The sequence below is a fragment of the Triticum dicoccoides genome, chromosome 5A (assembly GCF_002162155.2).
Source record: "Triticum dicoccoides isolate Atlit2015 ecotype Zavitan chromosome 5A, WEW_v2.0, whole genome shotgun sequence".
In the NCBI taxonomy this organism is placed as follows: domain Eukaryota; kingdom Viridiplantae; phylum Streptophyta; class Magnoliopsida; order Poales; family Poaceae; genus Triticum; species Triticum dicoccoides.
Genome location: NC_041388.1, coordinates 624,106,654 through 624,120,381, shown reverse-complemented (window position 1 = coordinate 624,120,381; position 13,728 = coordinate 624,106,654). Strand labels below are relative to the sequence as shown.

The 13,728-nt window shown below is 46.0% G+C and overlaps 2 pseudogenes; both read left to right on the top strand.

Annotated features, from left to right (window-relative positions):
- Positions 1 to 1,072: 1,072 nt before the first annotated feature.
- Positions 1,073 to 2,799, top strand: LOC119303504 (annotated as a pseudogene).
- A 1,825-nt stretch (positions 2,800 to 4,624) lies between these two features.
- LOC119300193 lies at positions 4,625 to 13,523 on the top strand (annotated as a pseudogene).
- The last annotated feature ends 205 nt before the right edge of the window (positions 13,524 to 13,728 follow it).

The following is a 13,728-nucleotide window of genomic DNA, read 5'->3' as shown; positions in this document are numbered from 1 at the left end:
CGTTATAGCATATTCTAAGGCGGAGGGGAACTTTTAGTCTATGGGGACATATGCACTCTATATGGGAAAAAAATTAGTAATTCAACAAAAAGTTAAAAATTCCTGAAAATATTTTTGAAATAAATTTGATCTTCTATTGTATTCGTGAGAAAAAATCCACGAAAAAAATATTCCTTTGACTTCTTTTCAAAAAAGACAAATGTTTGGCTAAAATAGTGTGAATAGTGATCTATAGTAGCAAATAAATTTTGTTTTTTTTGCTGTGAGGTCAACTTTTGTTTTTTTTTCGTTGGGATTTTTATACTAGTGCAAAAGTAAGTCAAGTATTTTGTCAAAATAGTTCTTACCTATTTTGACTTTTTATTAAAAAATTAAAAATAAATCCCCATATAGGGTGCATATACCACCAGGAACACAAGTGTATTTCCCATTTTAAGGCCCCTCCCAATGCTCCACCTTATACAGGTGCTAAGGCTGCCACGTAGGCAAAAAATCTGATGTGGTAAGGTAATAAAAAGAAGAGAAGTGAGTTTAGTGACCCCAGGAAGAACTAATGCTAAGCACGCGAACCTAGACAAAAACAATTAAATGAAAGAAATCCACCAATGCATGAAATAGCTTAGTTGCTAAAGCATTAAATGAAGAGAGCTTAACACCAACAAGTGAAGCACCTATGTATTATGGACATTAGTTGCTAAACTTTTTAATATGCTTAGCACCTCATCTAAGCACCCATGCATTGAAAGCAGCCTAACAAGATCCATCAAACAAAGTACTCCCTCCCTTCATTTTTGTAAGTTGTTTCATACAACTGAAATTAAATTGTTGTGCACAATGTCTGAAATGTCTGCGTGAACAGTGGGAGTACCAAAATCTTGAACGTCACTCCAAACGCTTCGCTTCTGGAAGACGGAGATCACCAAGCCTGAAGCCACTTCTCCCGCTCACCACCGGACTTGCGGGCTATGCCTACGGCCCAGGGCCCATCAGACAACGAGAGCCCAAACTTTTACGTATGACTTTATAAATAGCCCTCTACACGACTCTCATCTTAATCGCACCGAGGCTTGTGTCTGATCTGCATCTGTACTCGATCTATCTCCTCCACGCCGGCCGTAGTGCTTTCTGTCGGTCACGGGACGCGGCTAGCTCGCCGGCCATGGCTGTCCGCGACGAGCCGCTGCATATCCTCTTCTTCCCGTTCCTGGCGTCCGGCCACCTCATCCCTATCGCCGACATGGCCGCGCTCTTCGCCGGCCGCGGCGTCAGGTGCACCATCCTCACCACGCCCGTCAACGCCGCTATCATCCGCTCTGCCGTCGACCGGGCCAACGACGCCTTCGCCGGCACTGGCTCCCCGGCCATCGACATCGCCGTCGTGCCCTTCCCAGACGTCGGGCTCCCGCCGGGCGTCGAGAACGGCACGGCCCTCGCGTCCCAGGACGACCGCGACAAGTTCTACCAAGCGGTCAGGCTTCTCCGGGAGACCTTCGACCGGTTCCTGGCCGACCACCGCACCGACGCCGTCGTGTCCGACAGCTTCTTCTACTGGTCCGTCGACGCCGCCGCGGAGCGCGGCGTCCCGCGCATCGCGTTCCTCGGCAGCAGCATGTTCGCGCGCGCCTGCAGCGACAGCATGCTGCGGCACAACCCGCTGGAGAACGCCCCCGACGACCCCGACGCCCTCGTTTTGCTGCCGGAGCTGCCGCACCGCGTCGAGCTGAGGCGGAGCCAGATGCTGGACCCGGCGAAGAGGCCGTGGCACTGGGAGTTCTTCAAAAGCATGAACGCCGCCGACTAGAGGAGCTTCGGCGAGGTGTTCAACAGCTTCCACGACCTCGAGCGGGACTATGTCGAGCACTTCCAAAAGACGCTCGGCCGGCGCGTGTGGCTCGTCGGGCCGGTGGCCCTCGCCAGCAAGGACATGGCTGTGAGAGGCATCGACGTGCCCTCGCCGGACGCGAGCAGCTGTCTCCGGTGGCTGGACGCCAAGCCGGCCGGCTCGGTGGTGTACGTCTCCTTCGGCACACTGACCAGGTTCGCTCCGGCGGAGCTGCACCAGCTCGCCCGCGCCCTCGACCTCTCAGGCCTGAACTTCGTGTGGGTGATCGGCGCCGCCGCAGGCCAAGGCTCTTCGGAGTGGATGCCCGAAGGCTTCGCCTACCTGATCGCGAGCGGCGACCGCGGCTTCATGGTCCGTGGCTGGGCGCCGCAGATGCTGATCCTGAGCCACCCCGCCCTCGGTGGGTTCGTGACACACCGCGGCTGGAACTCGGTGCTGGAGACCGTGACCGCCGGCGTGCCGATGGCGACGTGGCCGCGGTACGCGGACCAGTTCAACAACGAGACGCTCGTCGTGGAGCAGCTCAAGGTGGGCGTCAGCATCGGGGCCAAGGACTACGCGTCAGGCATCGAGGCCCACGAGGTGATCGCCGGCGAGGTGATCGCGGAGTCCATCCAGAGGTTGATGGAGAGCGACGCCATCCAGAAGAAGGCTAAGGACCTCGGTCTGAAGGCAAGGAGCGAGATGGAGAAGGGAGGATCCTCGTACGATGACGTTGGCCGGCTAATGGACGAGCTGGCGGCCCGCCGGAGCACCGTCAAGGTTGTAGAAGACATCCAGGCCAGCTGCTGATTGGTATTGGTCCGACACAGTGGCGGAGCTTGACTGATATAACAAGGGGCAACAGGCAAATTGTGAAAGTTTGGAGGTGCCAAATGAGAATAGTTTCTTCAGCTTTGGACTTTCCTTTTGGCATATTAGTGGCCAGTCAGATCCGATGGCGATATTTGCTACGACAGCCAGAAACTTGCTGCCTTTATTATTGGACGCACAGCCGCCTAACGCGCGGCGCGCTAAAAAACAGTTTGCAGCGTGTTGCTCATTTGGTTTGGCGTGGTGGGGAGCGCTGGCTCCAGCAGCTGCGATAAAATGCAGCGCGCGTAGCTCCAATAGTGCATAAAAATGTAGTGCGCGAGCAGCCGGCGCATGTCATATATTGCATTTTGGATATAAAATGAATTTCAAACATCTCAAAACAAAGACATGGCATAATTTGAATCACACAAACAAGTTGATGACATAAAAGTTCATGCCCACAAATTCAAATTCATGTCCACAACATCATCCAACCAAGTTCAAAATCCAAACCAAGTTCATGACACAAAAGTTCACACCAACGAAGGCACATTAGCAATCAAGCCTCGTCCTCGTCTTCATCCTCATCTTCCTCCGATTCATCCGACTCCGAAGACGATTCTTCCTCCTCCTCTTCATTGCCGGGCACCGCATCATCATGTGAAGCTCGAAAGATGTTGGCAAGATTTTCAATGGCGTCTTTATGCGAAGGTCTGTGAGGCACACCGAAAGACATTCGGCCATGGCGCCCGGAGGTGCTCCGAAGCCACCCATGCCTCCCATGGTCTCCATGGTAGCTCCAAAGCCACCCATGGCACCCATGCCCCTCATGGTAGCTCCGAAGCCATCGATGCCTCCCATGCAGCCAAGGCCACCGCCACCCATGCTGCCAAGGCCACCATCACCCATGCCACGAATCATGGCCCTTTTTTGGATCAAGATTTCTTCACGGGCAAGATTGACATACTCCTTTTGTGCCTCATTGAGAATAGATGTGTCCAAGAAGAATAAGTACTTCTCCCACTCCAACAATCTAGATCGCTCTTCCATGCCCACCTTCCTCTCCTCCAATGCCACCTTCCTCTCCTCGGCCACCACCCTCCTCTCCTCGTCCGCCAACCTCCTCTCCTCGGCCGCGGCATCTTGGTTCCTTGACATCTTCCTCACCTCGTTGACTTATTTTCTTGGCTTCACAATAGCTTCCATAGCATTTTTGAGCTCATCATCTCCTTTCCTCTTCTTTTTTTCTTTTGTGTTTATGTTGGTCCCATCTGGTCGTTTTGGCTTCGAGTATGAAACCGAGTTTGGTGTGGGGCTTCTCTTGCCGTCATCACTTGATGCCTCCTCCTCATCATCATCCAAATCAATTGTTCACTTGCGTTTGTTGCTCAAATCCAAATCATCCATACTTCTTCCATTTCTCATCACCCTTCAATGCTTCATAGCAATGAGACAAGGTAAATGGTCGTCCTTTCTTGATCTTCCCCTTCTTGCTCTTATTCTCCTCTCCTTTGAACAAGTTTTGTGTAATATTCAACTACATAAAAACAAAACAAGTTAGCACTACAAACACCAACAACAAGCATGATGACCATGATCGAACATGGATGAAATGGTACTTACCCTATCTTCATCATTAGTGCCACTTGGGTTCAACTTGTCAACCGCCTTTTGTGCGGCCGCCCACTTTTGACAATCCTTGTTGATTGTCGACCACTGGGAGCAAAGAGATCGAGCGGAGCGGTCAATTCCACTCTCGTTGCGTAGATCAAAGTGTTCCTTCATCCGGTTTCAATAAGCATCTCTACTTTGATCACCTCCAACGGATGGATCCCTCGACACTTGCAACCAAGTAGTGCATAGCAAGACGTCTTCTTCGTTGGTGTAGTTGCCTCCTCTTTCTTTCGGTGCGCTGACAGTGCCCTCACCATCCTCGTCCACCTCGAACTCATGGTTATCGAAATGCATGTCATTGGTTTGAGACCAATGCAAATCGTTGGACCCATCACCCATACTAGGCATGTATGCCTCTTCCTTTCGGAGCTGCACCAGCTCGCCCGCGCCCTCGGCCTCTCAGGCCTAAACTTCGTGTGGGTGATTGGCGCCGCCGCAGGCCAAGAATCCTCGGAGTGGATGCCCGAAGGCTTCGCCGACCTGATCGCGAGCGGCGACCGCGACTTCATGGTCCGTGGCTGGGTGCCGGAGATGCTGATCCTGAGCCACCCCACCCTTGGTGGGTTCTGATACGTCTCCAAAGTATCAATAATTTTTTATTGCTCCATGCTATATTATCTACTGTTTTGGACATTATTGGAATTGTTGTTTTTGCCTATTTTAGGGTTTCAAAGAAAAGGAATATCATACGGAGTCCAAACGGAATGAAACCTTCGGGAACGTGATTTTCTCAACGAACAAGACTCAGGAGACTTGGACCCTATGTCAAGAAACAAAGGAGGAGGCCACGAGGTAGGGGGCGCGCCTACCCCCCTAGATGCGCCCTCCACCCTCGTGGGCCCCCTGTTGCTCCACCGACGTACTCCTTCCTCCTATATATACCTACGTACCTCCAAACGATCAGATACGGAGCCAAAACCCTAATTCCACCGCCTCAACTTTCTGTATCCACGAGATCCCATCTTTGGGCCCGTTCCGGAGCTCCACCGGAGGGGGCATCGATCATGGAGGGCTTCTACATCATCACCATAGCCCCTCCGATGAAGTGTGAGTAGTTCACCTCAGACCTATGGGTCCATAGTTATTAGCTAGATGACTTCTACTCTCTTTTTGGATCTCAATACAATGTTCTCCCCCTCTCTTGTGAAAATCTATTCGATGTAATCTTCTTTTGCAGTATGTTTGTTGAGACCGATGAATTGTGGGTTTATGATCAAGTCCATCTATGAACAATATTTGAATCTTCTCTGAATTATTTTATGTATGATTGGTTATCTTTTCAAGTTTCTTCGAATTATCAGTTTGGTTTGGCCTACTAGATTGATCTTTCTTGCAATAGGAGAAGTGCTTAGCTTTGGGTTCAATCTTGCGGTGTCCTTTTCCAGTGACAGTAGGGGCAGCAAGGCACGTATTGTATTGTTGCTATCGAGGATAACAAGATGGGGTTTTCATCATATTGCATGAGTTTATCCCTCTACGTCATGTCATCTTGCTTAAGGCGTTACTCTGTTTCCATGAACTTAATACTCTAGATGCATGCTGGATAGCACTCCATGAGTGGAGTAATAGTAGTAGATGCAGGCAGGAGTCGGTCTACTTGTCTCGGACGTGATGCCTATAAACATGATCATACCTAGATATTCTCATAACTATGCTCAATTCTGTCAATTGCTCAACAGTAATTCGTTCACCCATCGTAGAATACCTATGTTCTTGAGAGAAGCCACTAGTGAAATCTATGGCCCCCGGGTCTATCTTCATCATATTAATCTCCTAATACTTAGTTATTTCCTTTGCTTTTTTACTTTGCTTTTATTTTACTTTGCATCTTTGTCATAAAAATACCAAAAATATTATCTTATCATATCTATCAGATCTCACTATCATAAGTGGCCGTGTAGGGATTGACAATCCCTATTCGCGTTGGTTGCGAGGATTTATTTGTTTTGTGCAGGTACAAGGGATTCGTGCATAGCCTCCTACTGGATTGATACCTTGGTTCTCAAAAACTGAGGGAAATACTTACGCTAGTTTGCTGCATCATCCCTTCCTCTTCGAAACTCGTGAGCTCCGTTAGCGAAAGAAAACAAAAGACCACTTCAAGGTACTGTAATTAACTCATTCTTTATTTATATGGGTGTTATACCTACTGTATTCCAACTTCTCTATGGTTCATAAACTATTTTACTAGCCATAGATTCATCAAAATAAGCAAACAACACATGCAAAATAGAATCTGTCAAAAACAGAACAGTCTGTAGTAATTTGTAGCTAGCGCAAGATATGGAACCCCAAAAATTCTAAAATAAATTTCTGGACGTGAGGAATTTATCTATTAATCATCTGCAAAAATAATTAACTAAATAGCACTTTCCAAATAAAAATGACAGCATTTCTCATGAGCGCTAAAGTTTCTGTTTTTTACAGCAAGTTCAATAAGACTTTTCCCAAGTCTTCCCAACAGTTCTACTTGTCACAAACACTAATTAAATACAAAAAACACAACCAAAATAGAGGCTAGATAATTTATTTATTACTAAGCAGGGGCAAAAACCAAGAAACAAAAATAAAATTGGGTTGCCTCCCAACAAGCGCTATTGTTTAACGCCCCTAGCTAGGCATAACAAACACGAATAGATCTAGGTATTGCCATCTTTGGTAGGCAATCCATAAGTGGCTCTCATAATAGATTCATCCTTGCTTTTATGGGGCAATACCTAGATTTATCCTTGCTTTTTATGCCTAGCTAGAGGCGTTAAACGATAGCGCTTGTTGGGAGGCAACCCCATTTTATTTATATTCCTTGCTTTTTGCTCCTGTTTAGTAATAAATAATTTATCTAGCCTCAGTTTAGGTTGTTTTTTTGTGTTTAATTAGTGTTTGTGCCATGTAGAACCGTTGGGAAGACTTGGGGAAAGTCTTGATATCTTGCTGTAAAAAACAGAAACTTTGGCGCTCACAAGAACTGCTGCCATTTTTATTAGGAAAGTGCTATTTAGTTAATTCGTTTTGCAGATAATTAATAGATAAATTTCTCACGTCCAGAAATTTATTTTAGAATTTTTGGGGTTCCAGATATTGCGCTAGCTACAGATTACTACAGACTGCTCTGTTTTTGACAGATTCTGTTTTTCATGTGTTGTTTGCTTATTTTGATGAATCTATGGCTAGTAAAATAGTTTATAAATCATAGAGAAGTTGGAATACAGTAGGTTTAACACCAATATAAATAAATAATGAGTTCACTACAGTACCTTGAAGTGGTCTTTTGTTTTCTTTCGCTAACGGAGCTCATGAGATTTTCTACTTTGAGTTTTTTGTTGTGAAGTTTTCAAGTGTTGGGTAAAGATTTGATGGATTATGGAACAAGGAGTGGCAAGAGACTAAGCTTGGGGATGCCCATTGCACCCCCAAGATAATCTAAGGACACCTAAAATCCAAAGCTTGGGGATGCCTCGGAAGGCATCCCCTCTTTTCATCTACTTCTATCGGTAACTTTACTTGGAGCTATATTTTTATTCACCACATGATATGTGCTTTTCTTGGAGCGTATTGTATGATTTGAACTTTTGCTTTTTAGTTTACCACAATCATCCTTGCTGTACACACCTTTTGAGAGAGCCATACATGATTTGGAATTTGTTAGAATACTCTATGTGCTTCGCTTATATCTTTTGAGTTATATAGTTTTGCTCTAGTACTTCACTTATATCTTTTAGAGCACGATGGTGGATTTGTTTTATAGAAACTATTGATCTCTCATGCTTCACTTAGATTATTTTGAGAGTATTAAATAGCATGGTAGTTTGCTTAAATAATCCTAATATGTTAGGTATACAAGATTAGTAAAAAAATTCCTATGAATGTTTTGAATACTAAGAGAAGTTTGATGCTTGATGATTGTTTTGAGATATGGAGGTAATAATATCAAAGTCGTGCTAGTTGAGTAGTTGTGAATTTGAGAAGTGCTTGTGTTGAAGTTTGCAAGTCCCGTAGCATGCACGTATGGTAAACGTTATGTAACAAATTTGAAACATGAGGTGTTATTTGATTGTCTTCCTTATGAGTGGTGGTCGGGGACGAGCGATGTGTTGGGGAACGTAGCAGAATTTTAAAAAATTTTACGCATCACCAAGATCAATCTATGGAGTCATCTAGCAATGAGAGAGAGGAGTGCATCTACATACCCTTGTAGATCGCGAGCGGAAGCGTTCAAGAGAACGGGGTTGATGGAGTCGTACTCGTCGTGATCCAAATCACCGATGACCGAGCGCCGAACGGACAACACCTTCGCGTTCAACACACGTACGGTTGGGGAAGACGTATCCTCCTTCTTGATCCATCAAGGGGGAAGGAGAGGTTGATGGAGATCCAGCAGCACGACGGCGTGGTGGTGGAAGCAGCGGGGATCTCGGCAGGGCTTCGCCAAGCTCAGCGAGAGGGAGAGGTGTTACGAGGGGAGAGGGAGGCGCCAGGGGCTAGGGTGCGGCTCCCATGCGCCTCCCCACTATATATAGGGGTGGAGGGGGCTGGTTTCTTGCCCTCCAAGTCCATTGGGGCGTTAGCAAAGGTGGGGGAAAGAAATCCCATCATTTCCCTTCCCCACCGATTGTTATCCCCCCTTTTTAGGGATCTTGACCTTATCCCTTCGGGATATGATCTTATTCCTTTTAAGGGGGGATCTTGGTGCGCCTTGACCAGGGGTGTGGGGCCTTGCCCCCACTACCCACGTTCATGTGGGTCCCCCCATGCAGGTGGGCCCCACTCCGGAACCTTCTAGAACCTTCCCGGTACAATACCGAAAAACCCGGAACATTTTCCGGTGGCCAAAATAGGACTTCATATATATATATCTTTACCTCCGGACCATTCCGGAACTCCTCGTGGCGTCCAGGATCTCATCCGGGACTCCGAACAACTTTCGGGTTACCGCATACTAATATCTCTACAACCCTAGCGTCACTGAACCTTAAGTGTGTAGACCCTACGGGTTCGGGAGACATGCAGACATGACCGAAACGACTCTCCGGTCAATAACCAACAGCGGGATCTGGATACCCATGTTGGCTCCCACATGTTCCACGATGATCTCATCGGATGAACCACGATGTCAAGGATTCAATCAATCCCGTATTCAATTCCCTTTGTCCAGCGGTATTATACTTGCCCGAGATTCGATCGTCGGTATCCGATACCTTGTTCAATCTCGTTACCGGCAAGTCTCTTTACTCGTTCCGTAACACATCATCCTGTGATCAACTCCTTGGTCACATTGTGCATATTATGATGATGTCCTACCGAGTGGGCCCAGAGATACCTCTCCGTCACACGGAGTGACAAATCCCAGTCTCGATTTGTGCCAACCCAACAGACACTTTCGGAAATACCCGTAGTGCACCTTTATAGCCACCCAGTTACGTTATGACGTTTGGCACACCCAAAGCATTCCTATGGTATCCGGGAGTTGCACAATCTCATGGTCTAAGGAAATGATACTTGACATTTAGAAAAGCTTTAGCATACGAACTACACGATCTTTGTGCTAGGCTTAGGATTGGGTCTTGTCCATCACATCATTCTCCTAATGATGTGATCCCGTTATCAACGACATCCAATGTCGATGGTCAGGAAACCGTAACCATCTATTGATCAACGAGCTAGTTAACTAGAGGCTTACTAGGGACATGGTGTTGTCTATGTATCCACACATGTATCTGAGTTTCCTATCAATACAATTCTAGCATGGATAATAAACGATTATCATGAACAAGGAAATATAATAATAACCAATTTGTTATTGCCTCTAGGGCATATTTCCAACACGATGGTCTTTTCCTACCAATCTATCCCCCTAGGAGCATGCGCGTAGTGCCGAGGTTTTTGATGACTTGTAGATTTTTGCAATAAGTATGTGAGTTCTTTATGACTAATGTTGAGTCCATGGATTATACGCACTCTCACCCTTACATCATTGCTAGCCTCTTCGGTACCGTGCATTGCCCTTTCTCACATTGAGAGTTGGTGCAAACTTCGCCGGTGCATCCAAATCCCGTGATATGATACGCTCTTTCACACATAAACCACCTTATATCTTCCTCAAAACAGCCACCATACCTACCTATTATGGCATTTCCATAGCCATTCCGAGATATATTGCCATGCAACTTTCCACCATTCCGTTTATCATGACACATTCATCATTGTCATATTGCTTAGCATGATCATGTAGTTGACATAGTATTTGTGGCAAAGCCACTGTTCATAATTCTTTCATACATGTCACTCTTGGTTCATTGCATATCCCGGTACACCGCCGGAGGCATTCATATAGAGTCATCTTTTGTTCTAGCATCGAGTTGTAATCATTGAGTTGTAAATAAATAGAAGTGTGATGATCATCATTTTCTAGAGCATTGTCCAAAGTGAGGGAAAAAAAGAGAGGCCATATAAAAAAAGAGAAAGGCCCAAATAAAAAATGAGAGAAATGGAGAGAAGGGACAATGTTACTATCCTTTGCCACACTTGTGCTTCAAAGTAGCACCATAATCTTCATGATAGAGAGTCTTTTGTTTTGTCACTTTCATATACTAGTGGGAATTTTCATTATAGAACTTGGCTTGTATATTCCAACAATGGGCCTCCTCAAGTTCCCTAGGTCTTCGTGAGCAAGCAAGTTGGATGCACACCCACTTAGTTTCTTTTGTTGAGCTTTCATACATTTATAGCTCTAGTGCATCCGTTGCATGGCATCTCCATAGCCCATTGATTAGCCTCGTTGATGTGAGATTTTCTCCCTTTTTTGTCTTCTCCACATAACCCCCATCATCATATTCTATTCCACCCATAGTGCTATGTCCATGGCTCGCGCTCATATATTGCGTGAAAGTTTATAGGTTTGAGATTGCTAAGGTATGAAACAATTGCTTGGCTTGTCATCGGAGTTGTGCATGATGAGAGCATTCTTGTGTGACGAAAATGGAGCATGAGTAAACTATATGATTTTGTTGGGATGATCTTTCTTTGGCCATGTTATTTTGAGAAGACATAATTGCTTTGTTAGTATGCTTGAAGTATTATTATTTTTATGTCAATATGAACTTTTGTCTTGAATCTTTCAAATCTGAATATTCATACCACAATTAAGAAGAATTACATTAAAATTATGCCAAGTAGCACCCCGCATCAAAAATTCTGTTTTTATCATTTACCTACTCGAGGACGAGCAGGAATTAAGCTTGGGGATGCTTGATACGTCTCCAACGTATCTATAATTTTTGATTGCTCCATGCTATATTATCTACTGTTTTGGACATTATTGGGCTTTATTATCCGCTTTTATATTATTTTTGGGACTAACCTATTAACCGGAGGCCCAGCCCAGAATTGCTGTTTTTTTGCCTATTTTAGGGTTTCGAAGAAAAGGAATATCAAACGGAGTCCAAACGGAATGAAACCTTCGGGAACATGATTTTCTCAATGAACAAGACCCAGGAGACTTGGACCCTACGTCAAGAAACAAAGGAGGAGGCCACGAGGTAGGGGGAACGCCTACCCCCCCTCCCCCCAGGCGCGCCCTCCACCCTTGTGGGCCCCCTGTTGCTCCACCGACGTACTCCTTCCTCCTATATATACCTACGTACCCCCAAACGATCAGATACGAAGCCAAAACCCTAATTCCACCGCCACAACTTTATGTATCCACGAGATCCCATCTTGGGGCCCGTTCCGGAGGTCCGCCGGAGGGGGCATCGATCACGGAGGGCTTCTACATCATCACCATAGCCCCTTCGATGAAGTGTGAGTAGTTCACCTCAGACCTACGGGCCCATAGTTATTAGCTAGATGGCTTCTTCTCTCTTTTTGGATCTCAATACAATGTTCTCCCCCTCTCTTGTGGAGATCTATTTGATGTAATCTTCTTTTGCGGTGTGTTTGTTGAGACCGATGAATTGTGGGTTTATGATCAAGTCTATCAATGAACAATATTTGAATCTTCTCTGAATTCTTTTATGTATGATTGGTTATCTTTGCGAGTCTCTTCGAATTATCAGTTTTGTTTGGCCTACTAGATTGATCTTTCTTGCAATAGGAGAAGTGCTTAGCTTTGGGTTCAATCTTGCAGTGTCCTTTCCCAGTGACAGTAGGGGAAGCAAGGCACGTATTGTATTGTTGCCATCGGGGATAACAAGATGGGGTTTTCATCATATTGCATGAGTTTATCCCTCTACATCATGTCATCTTGCTTAAGGCGTTACTCTGTTTCCATGAACTTAATACTCTAGATGCATGCTGGATAGCGGTCAATGAGTGGAGTAATAGTAGTAGATGCAGGCAGGAGTCGGTCTACTTGTCTCGGACGTCATGCCTATATACATGATCATACCTAGATATTCTCATAACTATGCTCAACTCTGTCAATTGCTCAACAGTAATTCGTTCACCCACCGTAGAATACCTATGCTCTTGAGAGAAGCCACTAGTGAAACCTATGGCCCCCAGGTCTATCTTCATCATATTAATCTCCTAATACTTGGTTATTTCCTTTGCTTTTATTTTACTTTGCATCTTTATCATAAAAATACCAAAAATATTATCTTATCATATCTATTAGATATCACTCTTGTAAGTGGCCGTGTAGGGATTAACAACCCCTTATCGCGTTGGTTGCGAGGATTTATTTGTTTTGTGCAGGTACGAGGGATTCGCGCGTAGCCTCCTACTAGATTGATACCTTGGTTCTCAAAAACTAAGGGAAATACTTACGCTACTTTGCTGCATCATCCCTTCCTCTTCGGGGAAAACCAACACAGTGCTCAAGAGGTAGCAGGTTCTGACACACTGCGGTTGGAACTTGGTGCTGGAGGCCGTGACCACCGGCGTGCCGATGGCGACGTGGCCGCGGTATGGGGACCACTTCAACAACAAGACACTCGTCGTGGAGCAGCTCAAGGTGGGCATCAGTATCGGGGCCAAGGACTATGCGTCGGGTATCGAGGCCCACGATGTGATTGCCGGCGAGGTGACCGCCGAATCCATCCAGAGGTTGATGGAGAGCGACGCCATCCGGAAGAAGGCCAAGGACCACGGCGTGAAGGCAAGGAGCACGGTGGAGAAGGGCGGGTCTTCGTACGATGACGTAGGCCGACTGATGGGCGAGCTGACGGCCCGCCGGAGCTCCGTCAAGGTTGGAGAAGACATCCAGGCAAGCTGATTGGTATTGGTCCGACGCACTGGCCGAGCTTGACTGACATAACAAGGGGGCAACAGGCACATTATGAAAGTTTGGAGGTGCCAAATGAGAATAGTTTCTTCCATATGTACAAAACTGTGTTTGGGGCAGCTGTGGCCTTTCCTTTTGGCTGATTAAGATCATGGTTAATATTATAGCCAACAATCGTCTTCGTCTCTGCTACGCC